General features: G+C 39.8%; 1 protein-coding gene and 1 long non-coding RNA gene across 2 annotated transcripts in view; both read right to left on the bottom strand.

Moving 5' to 3' along the window:
- LOC134224604 (adenylate cyclase type 6) overlaps positions 1–25,601 on the bottom strand; it is an 804,830-nt gene that overhangs the window by 84,389 nt on the left and 694,840 nt on the right. The gene's annotated exons all lie outside the window — the stretch shown is intronic.
- Positions 14,494–15,154, bottom strand: LOC134224605 (uncharacterized). Its single transcript, XR_009982996.1, has 3 exons — positions 14,849–15,154; positions 14,704–14,790; positions 14,494–14,639 (listed from the first exon to the last, which is right to left on the bottom strand). It is a non-coding gene; the product is annotated as an uncharacterized LOC134224605 (long non-coding RNA).

Consider the following 25,601-nt stretch of genomic DNA (forward strand, 5'->3'; position numbering starts at 1 on the left):
TTTCAAAATAATTGCTACAGAGACATTATTTTATTCTTGTAGGATATATCAGAGAACTTACCCGAGGTACTGTCGGAAGAATTTCTGGAGAAACTTCCAGAGACATTTCTGGAGGTACTTGCTTCGTCTAGTCTTTTCTGGAGAAATTATTGCACATTTTTCGGAGGAATTCTTTTAGAAATTTATGAAAGATTTTCTTAAGAATCTTTCTAATGTACTTGTGGAGTTATTGCTAGAGGATCATCTAAGATTTCCGGAGAAATTCCTGAGGGAACTTTAACAGAAATTCCTAGAGGTTTTTCATGGAGGAATACAAGGAGAAATTTCCAGAGGAATTCCTGGAGAATCTCCAGGAGGAATTCATGGAAGAACTTTTGGAGGAGATCCTGGAGAAACTTTTGAAGGAATTTCAGAAGGAACTACTGAAGGAATTTCTGGAGGAACTTCCGTAGTAATTCCGGGATTAATATCCGTGGAATTTCCTGGACAATGTTTCGGAGGATTGATTGAGGGAACTTCCTAGGATTTTCTGACGCTTCCAAAATAATTGCTGGAGGTACTTCCGAAACAACTCCTGGAGGAACTTCCGGAGGAATTCGTGGCGTAATTTCCGGAGGAATTCCTGGAGGAACTTCCGTAGGCCGGAGGCTATGCTGGAGGTACATCCGAAAGACCTTCTGGAGAAACTTCCGGAGGATTTCCCGGAGGATCTTCCATGGAATTCCTGGCAGAAATTCCTGGTAGAACTTCCTGGCAGAACTTCCGTGGAATTTTTGAAGGAAATTCCTGAAGAATTTGTGGAGGAACTTCCTGAAGAATTTCTGGAAGAACTTCCGGAGGACTTCTGTGAGGAAGTTATCGGAGAAATTCTATGAAGAATTCCTGTTGAAACTACCAGAGACATTTCTGAAGCAACTGTCACAGGAATTTCTGTAGTAACTTTCAGGGAAATCCTGGAGGAATTCCTTGAGGAACTGTCCGGAGAAGTTCCTGGTGCTATTTCCGAATGAATTCATGAATGTACTTCCGAAACAATTCCTGGAGAAACTTTCAGAGGACTTTATGAAGAAGCTTCCGGAGGAACTCCTGGAGTAACTTCCGTAGAAATTCTTCAAAAGAATTTCTGGGGAAACTTCTGGAAGAATTCCGGGAGGAAGTTCCGGCGGAATTCCTGGAAAAACTTTCTTGGAATTCCTGGAATAATTCCTGGAGGAACTTCCTGAGGACTTTTTGGGGGAATTTCCCGAGGAATCCTTGGAGGAAGTTTCCAGAGAAATTCTATGAAGAATTACTGTTGAAACTACCAGATAAATCTCTGAAGCAACTGTCACAGGAATCCCTGCAGAAACTTCTGGGGAAATCCTGTAAGAATTCCTTGAGGAAGTTCCAGAGGAATTCTTCTTATTCTTATTGGCATTACATCGCACACTGGGACATTGCCGCCTCGCAGCTTAATGTTCATTAAGCCCTTCCACAGTAATCAACTGTGAGGTTTCTATGCCAAGTTACCATTTTTTGCATTCGTATATCATGAGACTAACACGATGATACTTTTATGCCCAGGGAAGTCGAGACAATTTCCAAACCGAAAATTTCCTAGACCGGACCGGGAATCGAACCCAGCCACTCTCAGTATGCTCTTGCTTTGTAGCCCCGCATCTTACCGCACAGTTTAGGAATTTCTGATGTAATTTACAGAAATTTCTTCTATGAACTGCCGGAGTATTTCCAGAAGGTACTTACGAAAGAACTCCTGGAGGAACTTTAGGGGAATTACTGGATGAAGTTTTGTAGGAATTTCTGGATGAACTTACGGAGGACGTCTGGAAAAAAATGTGGAGGAATTCCATTAAAATTCTGCCAGAAGGACTTCGAAGTGTTCGAGAAGGAAATTTCTGAGGACTTCCCGGATGTACTTTCTGTAGAATTACTGGATGAACTTTCGGAGAAATTACTAGAGGAACTTCTGGAGGAATTCTTGTAGAAATATTTGGAGGATGTTTTTAAGAAACTTTCAAATGTACTTTTGGAGATATTGCTAGAGGAACTGGTAAGATTTCTGACTGTAGGAACTTCGGAGAAATGCCCAAAGATTCTTCTGGAGGAATTCTTGGAGGTACTTCCAGGGGAGTTTCTGGAAGAACTTTTGAAGGAACTCTTGAAGAAACACCCGGGGAATTCCTGGAGTAACATCCGCAGAATATCCTCGAGGGAGTCCGGGAAGACCTTCCGGAGGAATTTCTGGATAAACTTTCAGAGGAATTCTTGGAGGAACTTCTGCTGGAATCAATGGAAATACTTCCGGTAAAATTTCTTTCGGAAGTTGTTATGGAATTCCAGAAGGAAGCTCTGGACCTAAAAAAACAAGATTTATTTCCTGGAAAATATAATGATTTTCATTTTTTCTTAGAAGTCTCTTGAAAATTTTCAAACTTTTTAGCGATATCCAAAAAATGTCTGATATTTATACAAAAACGCCCAATATCTACAGGGAATTTCCACCCATTTTGTTAGTGAATTTTCAAAAATATTAAGGAATTGTTAAAATTATACTAAAAAAACAGAGATAATTTAAAAAATGCCAATGCAAAGAAATTCTCATGAATGTGTATATTTCGTGATATTCTGAAATCCTAATAAAATCTCACATATTTCCAGTAAATCCCTGAATTATTCACGATTTTTAATTTATCTTCAATGTCCAAAAACTCATTTTTTTAGATCCTAAGGATATCCTGAATACTGCAGAAGGCTTCAGGAATTTATCATAATCAATTTTAAGTTAATGTTCCGGGGCTATATACCGAATTAGTTACCTTTTTCTTGAAGACACTGAACGTTTTATTGCTACCAGTAAGCATTTCGCCCTTTAAAGGAAGCATCACACTAGATAACGGACCAACGTTACCAGCATTTAACGTCTTTGGCTCTGCCGAACAATGTTTCCTTACAAAATGTATAGCGACTGAGGTGGTAATCGCACTTATCGCACGAATGGTAATGCAGCACAATGCCTTTTGATTGCATGTAAACACTAATCACACGGCCATGAAGCCCGTCAACTATCTTCCTTACACGCTGAAACTCAAGTCACCCATGAGTCTTTTTCTTTGTTATCCCTTTTTCTCTGCTGTAAAACTCATAGTTTTTTTTTATTAATTCAGGCATAGCATAGCTCGTTTAATAAGTTGTGCCATCATGTTATACCACTGAACATAAAAAATGGGTAAATTTTGCAGCAGCGAAAAAGAGATAGCATATAAAAAGTACTTAATCATGGGATGAGTGCTCAATCAATCGGTTTCTCGAAGCAAAGCGTATACTTAAATTTCGATCACTACCGCAGAAGAAAAAAAAATCCCACTAAAATTCACGGCACTACTAAAAATCTACAAAATTTTATTGTCAAAAAACCATCGACTCAACTGATGCACACATAACCATTATAACCACACATCCATTATGTAGGTAGATGTTTTTCTCAGTGTACACTTCCTAAACAAAAAGCCCAACCGAAACAAATGCGTTGCTTTCTTCCCGCCGCGGAAAGCAACGATTCAAAACAAAACAAACCCCACGCACTGCCGAATTAATCATCATTCGCTTTGTATGATTCTATTTATCGCGAAGAGTAACAACGCGAATTACCTACGCAACGTTAATGAATTCCGATTGTTCACTGTATGAACAAAAAACATTCAACTGCCGCTTCCCCACGAACTACAGGGGACAAATAAATTTCGATTATTTAAAACACACTACCAGAGTGTATGTCATTAAGAGTGGCGACATGTGCCGCATTTGACAGGTCTCCTGCTCGTTTGGAACACGATTTTGTATGGGAATGACAGATGAATTTTGATCCAATTCTGACAGTGTCGCCACTCTTAATTACATACACTCTGCACCCTACAATTGTTAGTAAATGGAAATAATGGAGAGCCTATAAATGAGCTAAAATTGTATTTTGTATTTTGAAATTACCAGTAGATTGTATTTTGAAATTACCAGTACATAGTATAAGTATTATAATAAACATTGTAATTAAACATCTTATTAATACTCCTCCGACCGAGATAGGTTTTACTTTCACGAACGACCATTATTCGAAATGTATATCAGCCGTTAGTGATCCGATTTGAACAATTTTGGGACTCACAAATCTTCCCGTCCATCAAGATTTTTTGAGATGTCGAGACCTCCGATCGGACCAAAAATGACCTTTGATGTTCATGATAGTATTAGTAGTATATTTCTCAATCCATAGATTTAGAAAGGTGTCGTCTTCTACAAACTTGTTCAGGAGGTCAATACCATACTGTTGCAAATCATATTATTTCGAACTCGTCCATTTGGCGGCGATAGTGTATATAAAAAACTCGTTGAGTTAAATATTTCGGAATCCGTAATATTCAGAAAATTGCCGTCATTTACAATTTTTATAGCAGCTCAAAACCATTTTATTAACCATATATTATTTTGAAACCTATCCGCTTGATGGTGTTAGTATATATGGCAATACTCGTTTGGTTTGAATCCGTAATATTCAGAAAGTTGTCGTCGTCATCAAATTTGTTGATGAAGAACATATTATTCGAGACGAGCCTGTCTCGGGATGAAGAATTGTCTCGGTAATAAAGAATTAAAAAACATGTTATTTTTTAGTTCATTCGCTTGGTGGCGCTAGCTCCTCTGGAAGACCCTCCAGGAATTACTACGGAAGTTTCGCTAGCAATTTCTCCGGAAGTTCCGCTTGGAATTCTTTCGGACATTCCTCTGGAATTCCTCCGCAAATTCTTCTAGTAGTTCGTCTGGAAATTCCTCCAGAAACTCTTTCAAAAGTTCCTTCAGGAATGCCTATGGAAGTTACTCCGGTAATTCCACCGGAAGTTTATCTGAATTTTCTCAAGAATACCTCCGAATTCCTCTGGAAGTTTAAAAAAATTCTTCAAAAATTCCTCAAGAAATTCCCTCGGTAGATCCTTAGGAAGTTCTTCCAATAAAACTTCTGGAAGTTGCTCCGAAAATTTCTTGAAGTTCTTCAGGGAATTTCTATAATAATTCATTTGAAAGCTTCCGGAATTTACTCCAGGCATTCCTCTAGAAGTTCCTCTGTGGATTGCTCCGGAAATTCCGCTCGGAATTCCAACGGAATTTCCTCTGGGAATGTCTCTAGAATTCTTCTGGAAGTTTTTTTTTTAGAAATTCCTGCGGAAGTTCCTCCAAGAATTCTTCGGGAAGTTCCTCTAGACAATCATCCGGAAGATTCTACGAAAATCTCTACGGAAGTTGCTCAGAGAATTGAGAATTTTTAAGTTCTTCAGGGAATCCCTACCGAAGTCCCTCCTCTTGGCATTTTCCGGAAGTTCCTCTAAGAATTCCATTGATAGTCCCTCTGGGAATTCCTCCGACAGTTCCTCTAGGAATTCCCTTAAAATTTCATCTGGGAATTCCTCTGGAAGTTCGTCTTAGAACTTCTTGGACGTTATTCTGGCAATTCTTCTGGAAGTTATTCTAAAAATCCTTCAAGTAGCTCCTCCGGGACTTCCTTCGGAAGTTCCTCAAAGAATTCCTTCGGGAATTCATCCAGAAATTTCAGCATCATTCCTCCGTTCAATGCTCCTCTGGGAACTTCTTCGAAAGTTCCTCAACAAATGACTCCAGAAGTTCTTTAGCAAATTTCATCGGGTGCTCTTCAGGAAATTCCTCCAGAAATTTATCCGGAAGTTCCTCCGGTAATTCTTCCGGACATACTTTAGGAAATTCATTCAAAAATTCCTTTGGAAGTTCTTAAGCAAATGCCTACAAAAGATTATCCAGAAGTTCCTCTGGGAAGCTCTACGAAAGTTCACTTAGGAATACCTCCAAAGGTTCTTACGTGAATTCATCCGTAAAATTCCCCTATAATTTCTCCAGAAGCTCTTCAGGATATTCCCATGGAAGCTGTTCCGGACTCCTCTTGGAATTCTTTTGTTCTTCTTGGAATTCCTTTGAAAGTTCCTTTGGGAATTCCTTCAGAAATTCCACCCTGAAAATTCGTACAAAATTTCCTCTGGGAATTCCTCCGAAATTTCTAAGGAAATTACAACGAAAATCCCTCCGAAAGATCCTTCGATATATTCTATTGAAGTTCTTCAGGAAATTCATACGGAAGTTTCTCTTGGAATTCTTTCAAAGGTTCATCTAAGAATTCCCCCAGAAGTTCATCTGAGAATCTCCATGGAAATTCCTCTAAAATTTCCTTCGGCAGTTCTTCGAGAAATTCATCCGAAGTTCCTCGGAAAATTCCTGCGGATATTGCTCCGAAATTCTCTCCGGAAGTATTTCTCTTGAAGTTCTTCTTACCAATTTAATCCCATGATTTAAGGATGTCACTGAATATTTTGAGGCGAAGCAATTCTAAAAATAACTGTAGTACATGTTACCGTTAACTCGATAATTATAGATAAATCAACGAATACACGATAACGATAACGTTGAATTAACGCTCACTTTATCGCCAACGAAGCATCATCGTACAACCGTTATCGTCATCGTAGTGGACGTTAAATTAACGATGATAATTTATCTATTAACAACCCTGCATGAACACCTCACCAGGAAAAGAACATCTGAGGTCCACCGTCTGACCGAGATTAAAACATTGCAGGATCACTTTGGTGAGCACAAAGAAAAGTTTAGGGTCTGTTGCTTTTCCTCTGACCAAGATGCAATTAGGGCGCTCGTATCAAATAAGGTTATCAAATTTAATCGTACTGTATATAGAATAGTTAGAATATCAAATTTAGTTAGTCTTTTTTTCATTAAACAAATCCTTGCTCAGGCTACTATGTAGGATTAACTTCCCCGGTGCGAACACTTTAATTATATAAAGAAATTAATAATTCTTAAGATCAAGGGCCATGTGGTCAACAACTTATAATGTAAAATTATTGTTAAAAACAAATACTAGAAAATAAATACAAATTAATCGTTAAAAAATCGAAGTTTCGTGTGAAAAATCGAAAAAAATGCTCATGAAAATATCTAAAAAAATGCCTGGAGAACATCCGGTGAAGTTCAGAACAAGTTTCTTACGAATTTGATTAGAATTTCCTTTCCTTGATTAGAATGTTGAACATTTTGAACTTTCTTTGAAAATGTTATAATTTACCTTGACAACTTGAGAAAAATCCCGTGGAGTTTTAGTAGAATTACTTCTTCAGTCTCATTTTCAGTGAAAATTCAAGTAAGAAAGTGCTGCGTGCAGAGAAGTATTTTCGTGGAAATTCAGAAAAAAATCGCGTTAAAATGAAAAATAATTTTCCTTAGAAAGTCAAAGAAGTACTATTGTGGTTTTGCTTGTGTGAATATAAAAGAATCCCAATAAAGCATTTCCTGATTAAAATAAAAAGATTAAGATTACCCGTGAAAATTATAAACCATATCCCGTGAAAATTTGTGTAGCATGCTCTAGTCTGATTATAAAGCTGCAGAAAAGAAATAGGCATCATCCACAAAGTACGTCACGCTTCTAAGTGGGAGCGAGGGGTTAGTGTTCCGAGCAGCGTGGCGATCTATATAAAATTTTAAAGGTTTAATACAAAAAGTGTAACGGAGCAAAACCAATTATAAAAAAACCTTAGCATGTACAAAAGACTGCGCGAAAAAGTGTCTAATAAAAAAATGTAAGTTTCTCCAGAGACTAGCCCACAGGCAAGCTTGCGGCCATTACCGCTCGCGGAGAATTGGATACACGGTTCGAGGCCACGGTTGCGCCCCACGCTTGGCAAGCCGTTCTGCACCTAGTCAGCCCACCTCGCTCGCTGCGTTCTACGCCTTCTAGTACCTGCCGGGTTGGTCGAAAACACCACCTTTGCAGGGTTGCTGTCTGGCATTCTTGCAACATGTCCTGCCCATCGTACCCTTCCCTGGGTTCGCCGTAGAGTTGATCATGCTCGTGGTTCATACTTTCCCGCCACACACCTTTCTGCACACCGCCAAAAAAGAAGACCACCTCTATCGTAACACTGTTTCTCAGACGAGCCCTGTCGCACTCGGTTTTGCTCACTAGCATATACTTAGTCTTCGATGCATTCACCTCGGTCCAACTTTTGCTGCTTCACATTTCAGGTGGTATTTTGCAAGGTGTTTTTGTACATATTTAGCAAGGTAGATTGAGTTTACCACCTTAATATTATTGTGAAACTAAACAGAACACTCTGGCGGTGGGGTGATTTGTTCTAAAATCTCTTTCTTTCATCAATATCTCCTTGCACCTTATTCTGTGTGATCATTTTTACACCATCTGATAAGCTATTATTACCAGATACCTTTTATTGCATTATGCACCTTTCGCACCTCGCACCACGCCACCACTTTGGACTATTATGCACCTTTGTCATTCCGTGCCCCCCCTTCATATGATCGCTGTGCACGCTAGTGAATTTTATCGACGTTGAGGCGTGATAGATCATTTTCAGCCAGTTGCAGTGACGTGGTGGTGATTTGCGGCGGTGTGAATCAATTTCGTGTATTACAAGTTTTCCGGAATTTATCTGGATGCTTCTCCAGGAATTCCTTCGGAAGTTTCTCTAGGAATTTCTCCGTATTTTTACGAAATCCCTCCGAACATCCATCTTAAATTATGGCCAAATAATTCTCTCTATTTTCTCGGTGATTTCTTCAGCAACTAGGAATTAGGAATTCTCTTAAAAATTTCCATATCCCCAGAAATTCCCATGTAAACTCCTCCGGGCGTTCTCTCTGGAGTTTCTCCAGAAATTCCATCAAGATCTCTCCATTAATTACTTCGAGGTCTTTCCGGAAATTCTCATTGAATTTCATCAGAAACTCACGTGGAAGCCCTTGATACTCACGCCCCGGGAATTCTTCCGGAAATTCCTCCAAGAACTCTCCCGGAAAATTGTTCCCGTTTTTTCTTCGGGAATTCTCTTGGAAATTCCTTGCAAAATTCGTATGCAAATTCATCTGGCTACAAAAATTAAATTTCGTCAAAACCAGTGCTGGAATTCGCTTCACGATTAAGAAAATAGTATAATTGGGCCTACCAGAAATGCCATACTCGCGCGAACCTACTGCCTGCATTTTTTCTAGCGCTTGCTTTGTTCGCGAGTACGAGCAGAGGAGAGACAAAAAGCAGGGCAGTATTTTTTTTTTGCAGGCCGCATCGTGCTTTCGTGCTGTGCGGTTCTTTCTCTCTTTGCGGAAGGAAGTTTTTAATACTACCCGAAGCTATTTTAATTTCAACGGTGCTTCTTAGCGCTATTTGTACCCACTGATCCCGTTACGATCTTTGCAAGGACGTGCCGTGCCTTCGTTTTACGTTGGACCCGTTTGCGGAAGTAAAATTCCGACAAGCGGTGGTAATCCTGCAGGGACACCGTTCTGGGAAAAACCTTTTAGAAGGTCACTTCTCCACGCTCAGCAATGAGCATTAATAAAAACAAGAGGAAGGGGAGTCTCTGAATTCTCCACTTCCTTCAAAGAAACAAGGTTTCAAGACCGTCCTGCCAAAGCGCGGAAAAAATAGAAGGAAGCTGGAGAATTCAGATATTCCTTCTAACTCTAATATCGGAAATAATTCTTCATCAATCGAACTGAGCAATCAGTTCGATTTGATTAATGATGAAATTGAGCAAATCTAATATACCTCTAGCCCAGGTGATTCGATTCATGCGAAAAAGCAAAGGATTCCGCCAATTGTGGTATCTGTTGCCGAGTTTTCTGGCTTCCGGAATGAGATTTTGAGTAACCTTCAGGGGATAAAGGTTTCATTTCAGATTGCTAGGAAGGGTGACTGCCGCGTTTTGCCGGGATCCTTTGACGATCGCAAACGTCTTCTGCAGTATTTAACTGAGAAGCGCCATAAATTCTTCACATACGACGACAAAACTGAGCGATTGTTCAAAGTCGTCTTGAAAGGCCTCCCCAGTGATGACAAATTACTGGATGAGATTAAAATTGAAATTTCTCAATTACTTGGATTTTCACCAGTCCAAGTAATTAAGATGAAAAAGAAATCCCATTCTGGTACTTCCCAGAGGGGCATTTCTCAAGAATTTTATTTAGTTCATTTTAACAAAAGTGAACTAAATAATATGAAAAGTTTGGAAAAGGCCTGTATTATGTCTCATGTCCGTGTTACATGGGAACATTTCCGCAGGCCTGGGGGAAATTTCCAAAACCCCGCCCAGTGCCGTAAGTGCCAAAAGTGGAGTCATGGAACCAAACATTGTCACATGGATGCTAAATGCATGATTTGTGGTGGAACCTCTCACGCCAAGGACGCATGTCCTGTGAGAGAAAATTCCAATAAATTTAAGTGCGCAAATTGTGGGGGCAATCATAAATCCAATTTCTGGGAATGCCCTTCACGCAAAAAAGTTTTGAATTCCCGTGCAAAATTGATGACGGGAAATTCCAATTGGATCCCAGATTCGACGGGTAGAAATTTTTCAAACGCTCAAATTTCGAAACCAGTTACCGGTCGAGCAATTCATACCCACCACAATTCACAAACAAATGTTGCCGCTCGTCAACGGGTAGCAAGTACTTCAGTAAATTCCAATTTTTCGAATGTACCTACGTATGCAAACATCGCTGCTGGTAGACAAAATTTCTCTTCTCAAAATGAGGTTTATACCCATGTCCCAACGGAAAATAATAGTCATGTTGCCGATTCAGGTAGCATGACTGCTTCCGATTTTGATTTTTTAACTGAACAATTGCATCACATGATTGATGCAATGTTCAAAGCAAATACCATTCCTGAAGCTGTTCAGGTTGGTATAAAGTACACACAAAAAATTGTTATCGGACTCCGTTTCAATGGATCCAAATAATTGTGTGAAAGTTCTAAATTGGAATGCCCGCTCTCTAAAGGGTAAGGAAGATGAATGATTCAGCTTCCTAACAGTTCATAATGTGCATATTGCCATTATAACAGAAACTTTTTTAAAGCCCGGACTCTCCATTAAAAGAGATCCAAATTATTTTATCTACAGAAATGATCGTCTTGACAGCGCCTGTGGTGGGGTCGCCATTGTCATTAATAGACGTATCAAACATAAATTATTTTCTTCGTTTGAAACCAAAGTTTTTGAAACCTTGGGAGTTTCTGTTGAAACAAATTTTGGTCAACTTTCCTTCATTGCAGCCTATTTGCCTTTTCAATGCAATGGGCAGCAAAAGAATTTGTTGAAAGCTGATCTTCAAATTCTGACTCGCAACAAATCAAAATTCTTCGTAATTGGTGACTTCAATGCCAAACACCGTTCATGGAATAATGCTCAAAGCAATTCCAACGGCAAAATTTTATTTGAAGATTGTTCTGCGGGATATTATACTATTCAATATCCCAATGGCCCTACTTGTTTTTCTTCCAGTCGAAATCCTTCTACAATTGATTTGGTTTTAACGGATTCAAGTCAGCTGTGTGGCCAATTGGTAACTCATGCTGACTTTGACTCTGATCACCTTCCTGTGACATTTGAAATCTCACAAGAAGCCATTTATAATCCAATCAGATCTACTTTTAATTATCATAGAGTGATAAAGTTAATATTCCTTTGGATACCAAAAGTGATATTGACAATGCGCTCGTATCTTTGACAAATTTAATTGTCGAAGCCAGAGGCATTGCAATACCTAAATGTGAAATTAAATTCAACTCCATTATTATTGACGACGATCTTCAGCTACTGATCCGTCTTAAAAATGTGAGGCGAAGGCAATACCAAAGAACTCGTGATCCCGCGTTGAAAGTTATTTGGCGAGATTTGCAAAATGAAATTAAAAAACGTTTCGCTATTCTGAGAAATACCAACTTTGAGAATAATGTCTCGAAGTTGGATCCCAGTTCGAAACCCTTTTGGAAATTAACGAAAATTCTTAAAAAACCTCATAAGCCAATTCCAGCGCTTAAAGAGGGAAATAAAATTTTGTTAACAAATGGCGAAAAGGCTCAAAAACTTGCTCAGCAGTTCGAGAGTGCCCATAATTTTAGTCTAGGTCTCACTAGTCCAATTGAGGATCAGGTTACACGAAGCTTCGAAGACATTCTTAACCGAGATAATGTTTTTGACCCTTCGTTGGGAACTAATTTGGATGAAGTGAGATCTATTACTAGAAAATTTAAAAATATGAAAGCCCCGGGTGATGATGGTATTTTCTACATACTTATCAAAACACTTCCTGAGAGCTCTTTATCCTTTTTGGTTAATTTATTTAACAAATGTTTTCAATTGGCATACTTTCCAGATAAATGGAAAAACGCCAAAGTTGTTCCAATTTTGAAGCCGGACAAAAATCCAGCTGAGGCTTCTAGTTATCGCCCAATCAGTTTGCTTTCTTCAATAAGCAAACTGTTTGAAAAGATTATTTTAAATAGAATGATGGTTCATATTAATGACGATTCTATTTTTGCTGATGAGCAATTTGGTTTTCGCCATGGGCATTCAACCACTCATCAGTTATTAAGAGTTACGAACTTAATTCGGCTCAACAAATCTGAAGGATATTCGACTGGAGTTGCTCTTCTTGATATAGAGAAAGCATTTGACAGTGTTTGGCATGAAGGTTTAATTGTAAAATTGATGAATTTTAATTTTCCTCTGTACATTATTAAACTGATCCAAAATTATTTATCAGATCGCTCACTGCAGGTAAACTATCAGAATTCTAAATCTGATAGATTACCTGTAAGAGCTGGTGTTCCCCAAGGCAGCATACTGGGGCCCATTTTGTATAACATTTTTACTTCTGACTTACCTGATTTACCACCAGGGTGTCAAAAATCTTTGTTTGCAGATGACACAGGTCTCTCAGTCAAAGGGCGTAGCCTTCGTGTCATTTGTAGTAGATTGCAAAAAATTTGGATATTTTCTCAACTTACTTGCAAAATGGAAAATTTCCCGAATGCTTCCAAAACTCAGCTTATAATTTTCCCACATAAGCCGAGAGCTTCTTATTTGAAACCTTCTAGCAGACATATTGTCACTATGAATGGGGTTCCAATTAATTGGTCTAGCGAAGCTAAATATTTAGGACTTCTGCTAGATCAAAAATTAACTTTTAAAAATCACATTGAAGGCCTTCAAGCCAAATGTAACAAATATATTAAGTGTCTATATCCACTTATAAACAGAAAATCAAAACTTTGTCTTAAGAACAAACTTTTGATTTACAAACAAATTTTTAGACCAGCCATGTTGTATGCTGTGCCAATATGGACTAGTTGCTGTAATACCAGAAAGAAGGCACTCCAGAGGATTCAAAATAAAATTTTGAAAATGATTCTGAAGTTGCCTCCGTGGTATAGTACCAATGAACTTCATAGAATTTCTAATATTGAGACATTGCAACAAATGTCCAACAAAATAATTTCCAATTTTAGACAAAAATCGTTGCAGTCTTCTATTGCAACGATTAACTCCTTGTACCCTTAGTATAAAATAGGTTAAGCTTAGTTTAAGTTAAAAACATTGTAATTCCTACATGGTTCAATTCAACCAGAGGAAAAATTCTAACTGCCAGAGGCAATTGAAATGTATTAATAATAACTAAAAATATAACATAGCAAATAAGGATGATAGTGTTAAGAAAACACGGAACCCCTAGTCTAAGAGATGATTGCATGAATTAGATAATTAGCAAATAAAATTAGTTAAAAAAAAAAAAATAGTGTGTAAAAATCACGATCGCCAGTAATTGTGGTTATTTCGAATAAAATGGATAAACACAATAACAATGAACAAATGTGTTCTTGCTCGAACATCCGTTAGAATCATGTTCCGAGGTTTATGACATTTTGCAAATTAACCCGAATGACTCGCGAAGCTCCACGAACATTTTTCGGCTTTCGCTTTTCTGTTTTCTTTGCGAGTAGTAGGTAGTAGACTGGCCCAGATTACTATGGGGAGAAAAAAATGTTGTCGAATTCCACGGGGCACCCCCCAGAATTGTGTCTTTGGTGAGAAAATCAATCTCTGAAAATTTCAGCTCAATCGCTTGTTGCATAAGCTGGCGCATTTGATTTGAAGTTTGCATGGAGATTTCAGCCAAAATGTATAGGAAAATACACCTCCGTCACTCATTCGATCTGGAAATTGGTTCTGATTGCTCGATTGACCTCAGAATTGCAGAAACGGCAGTTGGTATGCTGCAGAACAATTTCACAGAACATTGCATGATGATTAAATGAACTTTTATATAATTTTCGGCTGAATTATTAGGAGCTGATTTGTGTATTTTTGGGTTTTTTGATCGAATCGCTTCAGCCGAAACCCATATAAAAGTTTGTTTAATCATCATACAATGTTCTGTGAAATTGTTCTGTAGCATATCAACTGCCGTTTTTGCAATTCTGAGGTCAATCGAGCAATCGGAACCAATTTCCAGATCGAATGAGTGACGGAGGTGTATTTTCCTATACATTTTGGCTGAAATCCCCATTGTTCGGATTTGTACCAACTTCCTGAAGCAGCACGGATTTGTGGCAGCTCAAAACTAGAAAATTTTGTTTTATTACTCGTAATTCAAGGTATTTGTTACAACTACTTACAAGATTTGGTATGCCTCGTTTCCGATAGTACCTATTCTAAAGCCTTCGACGTTATCTCAGCTTATCTTGACTATCCCTACGCAAATGTACATTTTTAGTTTTATCTCTTCAGGTCACTTCAAAACTAGTTTATTACTTACTAGGACCCCTAAGCTTGCACCCGTAGTATCGATGCAGAAACAGACCAGTTGAATCAGTCGCAACTAAATTTTCGCTCTATTCTTCTACTGTAAATATAATGCACTTTAATCAAGCTGATATGATTTACCATTCATTTTAATTTACGCTGAATCCTTAATTCGAAACACTATTCGTATCGCCTCTTCTTCTGTAGTACCCCTAGCACTAAATTAAGTTTTTTAGGTAAGGTTTAATTCTCGAAAAACAACGTTTTAATATTAACTTTATGATTTTAGATAACAATGGCCGTTTTTATCACCTTTGTTTTGCTCTATTTTTCATCTCTTATCAATTCCATTTTCTCTTATCATTCCATTTCTAGGTATTAGTAGCTAATGAAATATGTGTATGATTTAACCATTAGGAGTGCTCATTCGATCGACACTCGCAAAGGTATAGGTAGGTACACTGAGCAGCATGACGGTGATAACACGCCCCAGCCCGTAACATCCTGTAGACGTCCTGGATTTACCTTCAGATCTCTAACACCGCCAAACTTGCTGCTGCTCGCCGATACATTCCTCGAGACGTACGCACTATCGCTTGCCTTATGCGTCCATCAGGTCCTTGTAGCACCTCTTCGACAATACCTCTCATCCAGCTTTTCCGGTTCTTACCATCCACAAGGAATACCAGGTCGTTCACTTTCAACGGCCTTTTCTCTTCAAACCATTTAGTACGTTGATTGATCGTTGGTATATATTCCTTTAACCATCGTTCCCACATTTGGTTCGCTAAGAGTTGTGAACGCTTGTACGTGTCACGCAGAGTCTTTGCACTATCCACTGTTTCTTCGACCATTATGTCCACATCCGCACCCGTCCCACGAAGGAAGTGGTTCGGGATTATGGCTTCTTCGTTTGCATCTTGAGGAGCGTATGTTAATGGACGCGTATTGACCATATCTTCTGCTTCAGTGAGAGTCGTCATCAACACTTCATCCGACAGCGTTCTCCCATCGTCCAGCGCCTTCATAGCTTCCTTCACTGACCTTACCATCCTTTCCCAGATGCCGCCCATATGCGGCGCCGCTGGAGGGTTAAAATGCCATGCTGTTACGGCACTAACAAATTTTTCTGCGCATTCACCGTGAATTCTTTGCATCTCGTTGTTAGCTCCCTTGAAACAGGTAGCGTTGTCTGAGAATATCTCTCCGGGGACACCACGTCTACAGCTGAACCTCCGAATGGCCATCATACAGGATTGTGTTGACAAACTAGTAACGACTTCCAAATGAATGGCGCGGACTGCCAAGCAAGTGAATACCGCCACCCATCTTTTTTCTTTTCTGCGCCCGATAATTACTTCGATCGGACCAAGATAATCCAATCCAACCGAGTGGAACGGTCGAAGATATGGTGTAATTCGTTGCGCTGGAAGCGGAGCCATTAAAGGGGCTTGTGGATGACATCGTCGCACTTTGCACCTGTAGCATTCCTTCATCACTTGTCGAATTGCGACGCGTATATTTGGTATCCAGAATCTTTGCCGAAGCTCGTTCATTACAGTCTCTCGGTTGGCGTGTCCGAATTTCTCATGATAGAACTGTATTAATCTGTCTGTTGTTGCATGTTTCCGAGGAAGAATAATCGGAAACTTCTTGTCAAACGATAATTCTTCTGCCAGCTCCATTCTTCCTCCCATCCGAAGTACACCATCTTTGTCAAGCATTGGTGTTAGTTTGTACAGGCAACTAGTTTTCTTCACTGCTTCAGTTGTTGTTTTGTTTCCTATTTCAAGGCGTTTTGAGAGTACATGAATTTCGTCTGGAAATGCTGCAAACTGTGCTTGTTTCCACAGTATGACCTCCGCTTTCTGAAACTCTTCCTTTGTAATCGAATGTTGCGAAGATATCTGCTGACCAGCCACTTTGCGTTTGCAGTTGCTGATGAATCTTAATGCGTACGCTGTCACTCTTTGTAGTCTTGTCCATCGTGAATATCGTTCAACGTCGATGAGTCCATGAAAAGATACAATACCTCTGACTTCTTCTTTAGTCTGGTCTATGGCAGCTTCAGGGGTTGGCCACTCATCTTCACTTTGGTACAAAAATGCAGCGCCTATGAACCACTCGCTTTCGTTGTCTAAAGTATTTCGATGCCACTTCGTCAACATGTCTGCCAAGTTCTGCCTTGTTGGAATCCATCGCCAGTCTGTCGCGCGTGTTAACTCTAGTATCTCTCCAATTCTAAACGCAACAAATTGTTTATATTGGTGCTGATCGGACCGAATCCAGCTCACCACTGTACGTGAATCTGTCCACAGTACGCATCGATTTATTTTCAGTGAGTGGGTGGCCATTAACGTTTGGCTCATTCGAGCTCCCAAAACGGCTGCCATCAGTTCTAACCGCGGAATCGACTGCCGCTTCAGCGGTGCTACCTTTGACCGGGACATGGCCACAGTACACCGGATAGCTCCTCCGGCCGAGATTCGTAGGTATGCGACACAACCATAAGCATGTTCGCTGGCATCCGTAAAGATGTGTGCTTCGATGGATTCAATTTCCGATGACGAATGAGTTCCGAGGTAGCAACGTGGAATGCGGATATTTTCAACTTCCGGAAGTAGATCGATCCAACGCTTCCACATCTCCCAACTTTCATCGTTGATAGTTTCATCCCAATGACAACCACTACGCCATAGGTGCTGCACAATAATCCTACCGTGAATGGTAAACGGGGCAAGAAGACCCAGAGGATCAAAAAATCCCATAACGCAGCTTAGCACTGCTCGCTTAGTTGGTCGCTTCTCACCACTGAAATATGCTAGGTGTGGTTCTCTATACTTAGTGGAGAATGAGAATTCATCGCTAACCGGATCCCAAATCATCCCCAGTACACGTTCTTGCGCACACACTTTGTCTTCGGTGAAATGAACGGGTGAAATCCGTGTATGTTCTCCCAGGCCTTGCAACACCACAGCTGAGTTCGAAACCCAATTCCTGATTTCGAAGCCTCCTTGTTGATGAACAAATTTAACCTCCTTCGCGCGACAAATGGCTTCTTCGACGGTATCAACACTGTCGAAGTAATCATCCACATAGTGGCGTTTGATGATTGCTTCTGTTGCTTCTGGAAATTTGGCAGAAAATTCTTGCGCGTTACGGTTTTTTACGTATTGTGCCGAGCAGGGAGAACTTGTTGCTCCAAATGTGACTACGTCCATAACGTAAACGTTGACATGGCTCCTGGGGTCGGGGCGGAAAAGAAACCGTTGGAACTGTTTGTCTTGAGCAACGATATTAATTTGGTGGTACATTTCGCGTAAATCGCCACCTATGGCAATTCGACGCTCTCGAAATCCGGTTATAACGGTGACCAGCGGAACTAACATGTCTGGCCCTTTCAAAAGTTGATCGTTCAGTGACACACCTTTCACCTTCGCCGCAGCATCCCATATAAGCCTAACCTTACCAGGCTTTTTTGGGTTCAGTACGACATTTAACGGAAGATACCACACCTTTTCCGGCACTGTCTCCAACTCTTCTGCCGTAGCCAGATGCGCGTAACCCTTCTTCTGATAATCCGCAATTTGTTCGACGACGTTTCGTTGCAGGTCCAGATTCTTTTCGAGTTTTTTTTCTAACTGCTCTAGTCGTCGTAGAGCCATCGGATAACTATCGGGAAACAAAGGCCGGTCTGTCTTCCACAACAAGCCAGTCTCGAAACGTTCACCGATGCGCTTAGTACTGTGCTCCAGGATTTCTCGAGCACGTTTATCTTCAGAAGACTCCAATTTCACAGCCACAATTGACTCTTCAACAGCGTAGTGGTTTTTCAGAAGATCATACAGATCTTCATTAGTGACACTCTGATGAACGTTTATGTACCCAGATGATGCGGCTGCTCTTGTGGCCTGCTTCGGTCCGTATACTGTCCATCCGAGTTGGCATCGAACGGCTATTGGCTCCGTCACTGTACCAATTTTGGCTTCAAGCGGGGCGAAAGAATGAATGTTGTTAAGCCCGATGAGCATCTCCGGTCTTCCATTATAGGAGGAAATTGGCAAGTCCCGGAGGTGGCCGTACTCGCGGGTTATCTCCTTTGCATCCAGCGATTGCGTTGGCAACATTAGCTTGTTAACAGTATGGACCGTAGTTAGTAACAGCTTTTCATGCGTTTGCACCCCAGACACCCAAAAGTTCGTCCGTGTAGAGTCTTTTTCGACCCGCTCGATATCAGCTGTCCACTGAATGGTAAGTTTCTCGTGCACGCCGACAACTCCTAAGCGATCCGCCAACTTTTGCTCAACAAGCGTCACTGATGCTCCTTCGTCCAGAAAGGCTAATACTGTTATCGATTTTCCACCACTATAGACACGAACCGGAATCATTCGAAACATCGTTGTATGTTTAGATCGAATGTGCGCACTGGTTCCGATGGTGCCAGCCCTTGGATGAAGAAGAGAATTATGTGCTTGGCGACAGTCCCCGACATTGCAACGTAGCCTAAACTTGCATTGCGCTTGCCCATGCTCGTTCAAGCAGACCCGGCATAGTCGCCATTGTTCAACTACTTGGATGCGATTCTCATAATCCATGTTTCTAAAATCTTGACAGTAGCGCAATCGGTGGTCCGTTCTGTTGCACACTCGGCACGGCTTCAATCCCTTTCGTTCCTCATCTCCGACAGATACACTGTTTGGCTGGATTTCTCTTTCACTGTGGCTGAATAATGCTCCCTTCATTCTGTTGCTTGCTACTCCAGACCGTACTTCACCTGCTGCCTTGTTGTGCAGCTTAAAATCTAGGCTCACGTTAGCTTCACATGCCTCCGACACAATTTCCGATAAAAAGTTCGTGATTGTTCGTAGAGTGACCTTCTTCTTGCCTCTTTTGAAGCGCACCCATTCCCGCTTCTCGTTGTCTGGCAATTTTTCTACTACATCTTGAACCAGTAGTGGGTTTATTAGATGTTGCTTTAGATCAGCTGCTTCCAGATGCTCGCACAACTGTTCAACCGCTGTCCCAAATGGAATGAAGCTGGCGAGTTTACCAGACTTAGGCGGTTCTAATCGGCGGACCTTCTCCAGGTGGCTTTGAAGTAGTTGTTCCGGTCGACCATATAGCTGGCGTAGTTTCACGATCACTTTGGGAACGGACTTAGGGAGAAGCAACTGTCCACGCACCATCTCCAAAGCTGGACCCTTTAGACACTCTTGCAGCCGTACAAGATTCTCCACATCACTGTACCCACATGCTTCATTTGACGCTTGGTACGCCCCGTAGAATAGCGGCCATTCTTCCGGTCTACCAGAGAAAATAGGTAACTTCCTGCTTATTCCGCTTCTCGCGGCCATTTGGATTTTAGTTGGCACACATCGGGACTGCCCCAGCCCGTGTGGACTCGATTTTTCCTTTCTATCAGACATGTCCTTTTTAGTTTGTGAATCGTCAGTTTCCTCACTAGATTCGCTGCTTTCTTCTTCCGTATCAGCATCATCTTCATCGGAATCATCTTCGGAGCCTACGACAGGGGGTACGTTTCGCTTTATCATGCTCGACTCGGTAATCTTTCCAACTTCCGGGTTCCGCAATGGTGTGCGATTCATTCCGGATACACCCTCACCAGCGTCGACAACTTCTTTAACTTTAATCTTCTCCTGGGAACACTTTAGCTTGGACATTTCTTTATCCAGGTTTCTCATACTGTCCTCGAATGACTGCTTCCTTGCTCTCATGCGTTCCAGTTGAACCCTTCTTTCCCGTAGAATCTCTTCCTGCAAAATCTTGTCCTGCTCTTCCTCTTCTTCTCGCATTTGTTTCTCCAACAGCATGCGTTTCCTTTCGATCGCTCGCTTAAATTCACTTTCTTTCCTTTTCAAAATAATTTCCGCTTCCAGCTCTTGCTCTAGACGTTTCTGGTTCTCCTCCATCGCTTTGAGCTTTTGCTCTAGGGTGAACGCAGTGTCAGATTTGACGCTGGAACGATCCGAATCGTCACCACTCTTCTTGGTACGATTCTTCCTCTTACGTTTGGCTTGCTGGCATTTTTCATCCGCGCAGAACCATTTTTTATCCATCACAGCATCGGCTGGTATTCCGACGCAGCGAGTGTGGAACCACTGCTGGCATCCATCACAGCCAACCATCCGCTCATTCTGGGTGGAAACTTCATCGCAAGCCGCACATGGAGTTTCTGTGAGGTCCAAGGTTTGTCCATCAGAATCGTTCATGGTACTCGTTAGACTATCCGATTCTCGTACAAATCTTTTTTGAGATTGTTCGATTTGTACCAACTTCCTGAAGCAGCACGGATTTGTGGCAGCTCAAAACTAGAAAATTTTGTTTTATTACTCGTAATTCAAGGTATTTGTTACAACTACTTACAAGATTTGGTATGCCTCGTTTCCGATAGTACCTATTCTAAAGCCTTCGACGTTATCTCAGCTTATCTTGACTATCCCTACGCAAATGTACATTTTTAGTTTTATCTCTTCAGGTCACTTCAAAACTAGTTTATTACTTACTAGGACCCCTAAGCTTGCACCCGTAGTATCGATGCAGAAACAGACCAGTTGAATCAGTCGCAACTAAATTTTCGCTCTATTCTTCTACTGTAAATATAATGCACTTTAATCAAGCTGATATGATTTACCATTCATTTTAATTTACGCTGAATCCTTAATTCGAAACACTATTCGTATCGCCTCTTCTTCTGTAGTACCCCTAGCACTAAATTAAGTTTTTTAGGTAAGGTTTAATTCTCGAAAAACAACGTTTTAATATTAACTTTATGATTTTAGATAACAATGGCCGTTTTTATCACCTTTGTTTTGCTCTATTTTTCATCTCTTATCAATTCCATTTTCTCTTATCATTCCATTTCTAGGTATTAGTAGCTAATGAAATATGTGTATGATTTAACCATTAGGAGTGCTCATTCGATCGACACTCGCAAAGGTATAGGTAGGTACACTGAGCAGCATGACGGTGATAACACCCATACAAACTTCAAATCAAATGCGCCAGCTTATGCAACAAGCGATTGAGCTGAAATTTCCAGAGATTGATTTTCTCACCCAAAGACACAATCCTGGGGGGTGCCCCGTGGAATTAGACAACTTTTTGTTTCCTGGGCCAGTCTAGTAGGTAGGCAAAAAAGGGCAAACAAATGTTCGCGAGTATTTTGCATGGCCTACTTCTTGTTTTGTGAACAAGGTTCACAGATTTCCACCACTAGTCAAAACTCTTCCGGAACTACCTAGAAAAATTCCCCTTGAAATTCCTCTGGAAATTATTTAAGGGATTCTCCCGGAAGATCCTGCAGCCATTCTCAAAATTTCTACGGTACTTCGCTTAAAATTTCTATAAAAAATCATCCAAAACTCCCTTCAGTATTTTCCGAGATTTTTCTTCAGGAACTCGCAGCAATATTTTAAAACAATAACCTCGAAAATTCTTCGAGAAACTCTCCCACTTTTATTCCAGAAATTCCTCCATGTATTCTCCCAAAAAATCCGCCAATAATTTCCCCGGAAATTACTTCAAAAATTCTTCAGAAATCTCTTTTAAAGTTCCCCCGAAAAGTTCTTCAAGAATTTTCCGGGAATTCGTTTCGGAATTCCCACAGATTTTTTTCAAATTATTCTGCAGAAAATTCTTTCAAAAAATGCTCCGAGAAACTCCTTTTTCAGGAAGAATAGGAGTATCCAAAAGGATTTCCTGAAGAATTTCCTAAAGTAATTTTTGAAAAAAAATCCCAAAGGATTTCTTGGTTTGAGTTTGAGTTTCAAAAAATCTTGATGGATTGATCTATGGATTTCCTGGAGATATTCTCGGAAAAAAAATCCTAGAAGAATATCTGAAATAAATCTAGGAGAAATTTGAAAATAAGAAGTTTTTTGAATGAATTTCCTAAGGAATTTTGAGATGAAAATATGTATGAATGTCAAAACAAATTTCAAATAAAGTTTTGAAATAATTTCAAACTAAAATAGGAAAAAAAATTATAGTAGAATTTCAGAGGGTGTTCTTGGAGTAATTCCTTAGTTTCCTGAAGAACAAACACACATTTTCAGAAAAAAGTATCTTTATGTTTGGCCGAGAATGTGTTGAATAGTGGCCATGTTGCCAAAAATTATCCCACGTCGCACTTTTTGGCCAGAGATCCACGTTAGTTGCAGTTTGTGAGTAGACATCCAATGATTTAGATTTAAATACTTTATCGACAGACACCACCTCAATTTATCAAGCTGATACCGATCAAGTCTCTCAACTCAACTCTTCGCTTGTGTGGTCGGGTTGGAATCTGACGACCAAACTGGCACAACCTCACACAACCCTACTTCATTGAGCGCCGTTGCTGATGAAGCAAGTGTGTAGGAGCCGGACAATACTAAATACTCATCCTACTTGGTTGACATGTGTACAAAAATAACATATGAGAGAGTTAGCTCTGAAAATGTATTGCGAGAGATCGGCTGGTACCTGGTGCTGGGAATTTGGTTTCATCAGTACCCGGTAAGCTGCGGTGGACGACGGAGGTCCTTCGTAGCTTAGTAGGGAAAGCACCTGTCATGCGAACTGGGGTCGTGGGATCAAACCCCACCGAAGGGGCGGTTACCCTCCAATACCTTTTCCGAACTAAATCTATCACATGTTGTACATATGCATAATCAAGTTTCAGACATAGTAAAGGTGATTGTAATGCCAAAGCCACGAAGCAACTCATAAGCAGGATCAGAAGGAGCACGGCGAACCACGGAACATATGCCAATATTCATTAGTCTAAGTTTGAAGACTAAGGACAACTCTTTGTATAACATATATCAGATTAAACTGTACTTATTTGTATTTTAATCCCAAGCCATTTTTTTAATCCAATTTTTTGGTTGCCACCCGTTAGGATAAAAAAGTAAATCACTCCTTAAAATACGCATATGCCCAGAAAAAGGCAATAATACAGATGTAAATTGAGCTTCTTCCTAGAGTTTTCATAATTCTTTTAATTTTTATGCCAAATGGTCATTGTGCCAACAGGTCATTATGCCAAATTGCCCTAAAATCATTATGTCTATTTTTTTAATTATGCCAAGCTATCAGTCTCCTAAATAAAGACAAAAAAAATTATGCCAAGCGGTCGTTATGCCAAATGGTCTTAATGCCAAATGGCCCCTGGCTATTCAACTCGTTATGCCAAATGACATTCTGCCAAACGGACTTATGCCAAACGACATTATGTCAAATGGAATTATGCCATTTGGGGTTGCAGTTTGAATTTGTTTCGAAATTCCGCGGAATTCCGTTAAATTTCGTTTAAGGGTAGTTTTTTCTAGCGAATTTTTTTATTTTATTTTACAAAACGAAATCAAGAAATAAGATTTCGCCATGCTAAAATTCCGCGAAATTCCGAACCACCTGAAACGATTTTTTTCGAAATACCACATATGCTTAGGGTTCAGAAATTATGCTGGAATATACATACAAACATACAAACATTGAGTTTTATATATATATATATATATATATATATATATATATATATATATATATATATATATATATATATATATATATATAGATAGATAGATAGATTACAGATAACACGTAATAAAGCTTTTTTGAAAAGTCGTGAAAAATGGATTTCAAAAAGTGCCTGGGCAATACGCCCCACTTTAACCAAAGACGTTTCATAACTCTTCATTAGTATTTTATCAATTCCATAATTTGGCCAACATTTGAAAAGGGCGTAACAGCCAAAATTTATTCCTTCTGATTCTTCTAGCTATATAATACGGACGAAGAATCAGAAGGAATAAATTTTGGCTGATACGCCCTTTTCAAATATTGGTCTACTATTGACCAGAGCACAAAACACATAGCTATCAAAGTTAGGACCAGATTGAAGTTCAATCGCACGGTCTGTATGAAACAAAACCTGTATAAAAGATTGGTTTACTTGATACGTAGATCCGTACTGAATACTTTTTAAAAATTTCTGATTCTCTGTCAGCTGTCACAGAGTTCACAGAATTCTAATGGATAGGCTACGTTAAAATATGAGCATGGTCTCCAGCATCATCTTTAACTTTTTATTCATCTCATTTACAATCCTAAAACACTGCAGATATGTGCATACACCGCAAACTGTAACTCTAAAAAAGCTGATGTGGTATTTCGTTTATTTTCCTTTTATGTACTGTTGATAATTCCGCTGATAATCAGCATGGTTGAGGGGTATGGCATCAATGGCATCAAAAATAATTTAACGTAAAATAGAAACTAAGGTAAAGGACTTTTGTGGATTATATTTTTCGTTTCTTCAGCTTCTGAAAGTCGAGTCAAGTACGAGACACTGAAGACGGCCTTACTGTTGAGGTCGAAATACGTATCTGTCAAGATACAATTAAGTGGTGGAATTCAAGGGGATTGTACAAACTCGTCTTATGACAAGTGGCCTGGTTTACAGTTCGTCTTTGTATGATAAAACGGCCTACTTTTCCATACCAACGGAATGGGTGCTTTAATGACCATTATGGGATGCATAAAATTCATTATAGCACTCATTTGGGTGCTATAATGAAAAATCAACATTAGGGCAGTAGTAATATGACTACATTTTGCTGAATTAGCTTGGGTGAGTGATCAAATAGTGTATTCTCTGCGTCTCGTTATAAATAAAATAGTTTGATGGACATGACATCAAAATTTTCTAAAGGCAAGTTCATCTATCGCTTCATGGCTTGTCGAGCTATGCAATTGACACGATAACAAGGAATCTGATTGTTCTCTGCAGCTTCATTATTTATTGACATGAATGATCATGTGGAGTAAATTCGATTGTACAATTTTGGTATAAATTTATCATATTAAAGTTCATTTTTCGACATTGCAAAAAAATAGCGTGTGCAACTC

This window comes from Armigeres subalbatus, chromosome 3 (assembly GCF_024139115.2).
Source record: "Armigeres subalbatus isolate Guangzhou_Male chromosome 3, GZ_Asu_2, whole genome shotgun sequence".
Classification (NCBI taxonomy): domain Eukaryota; kingdom Metazoa; phylum Arthropoda; class Insecta; order Diptera; family Culicidae; genus Armigeres; species Armigeres subalbatus.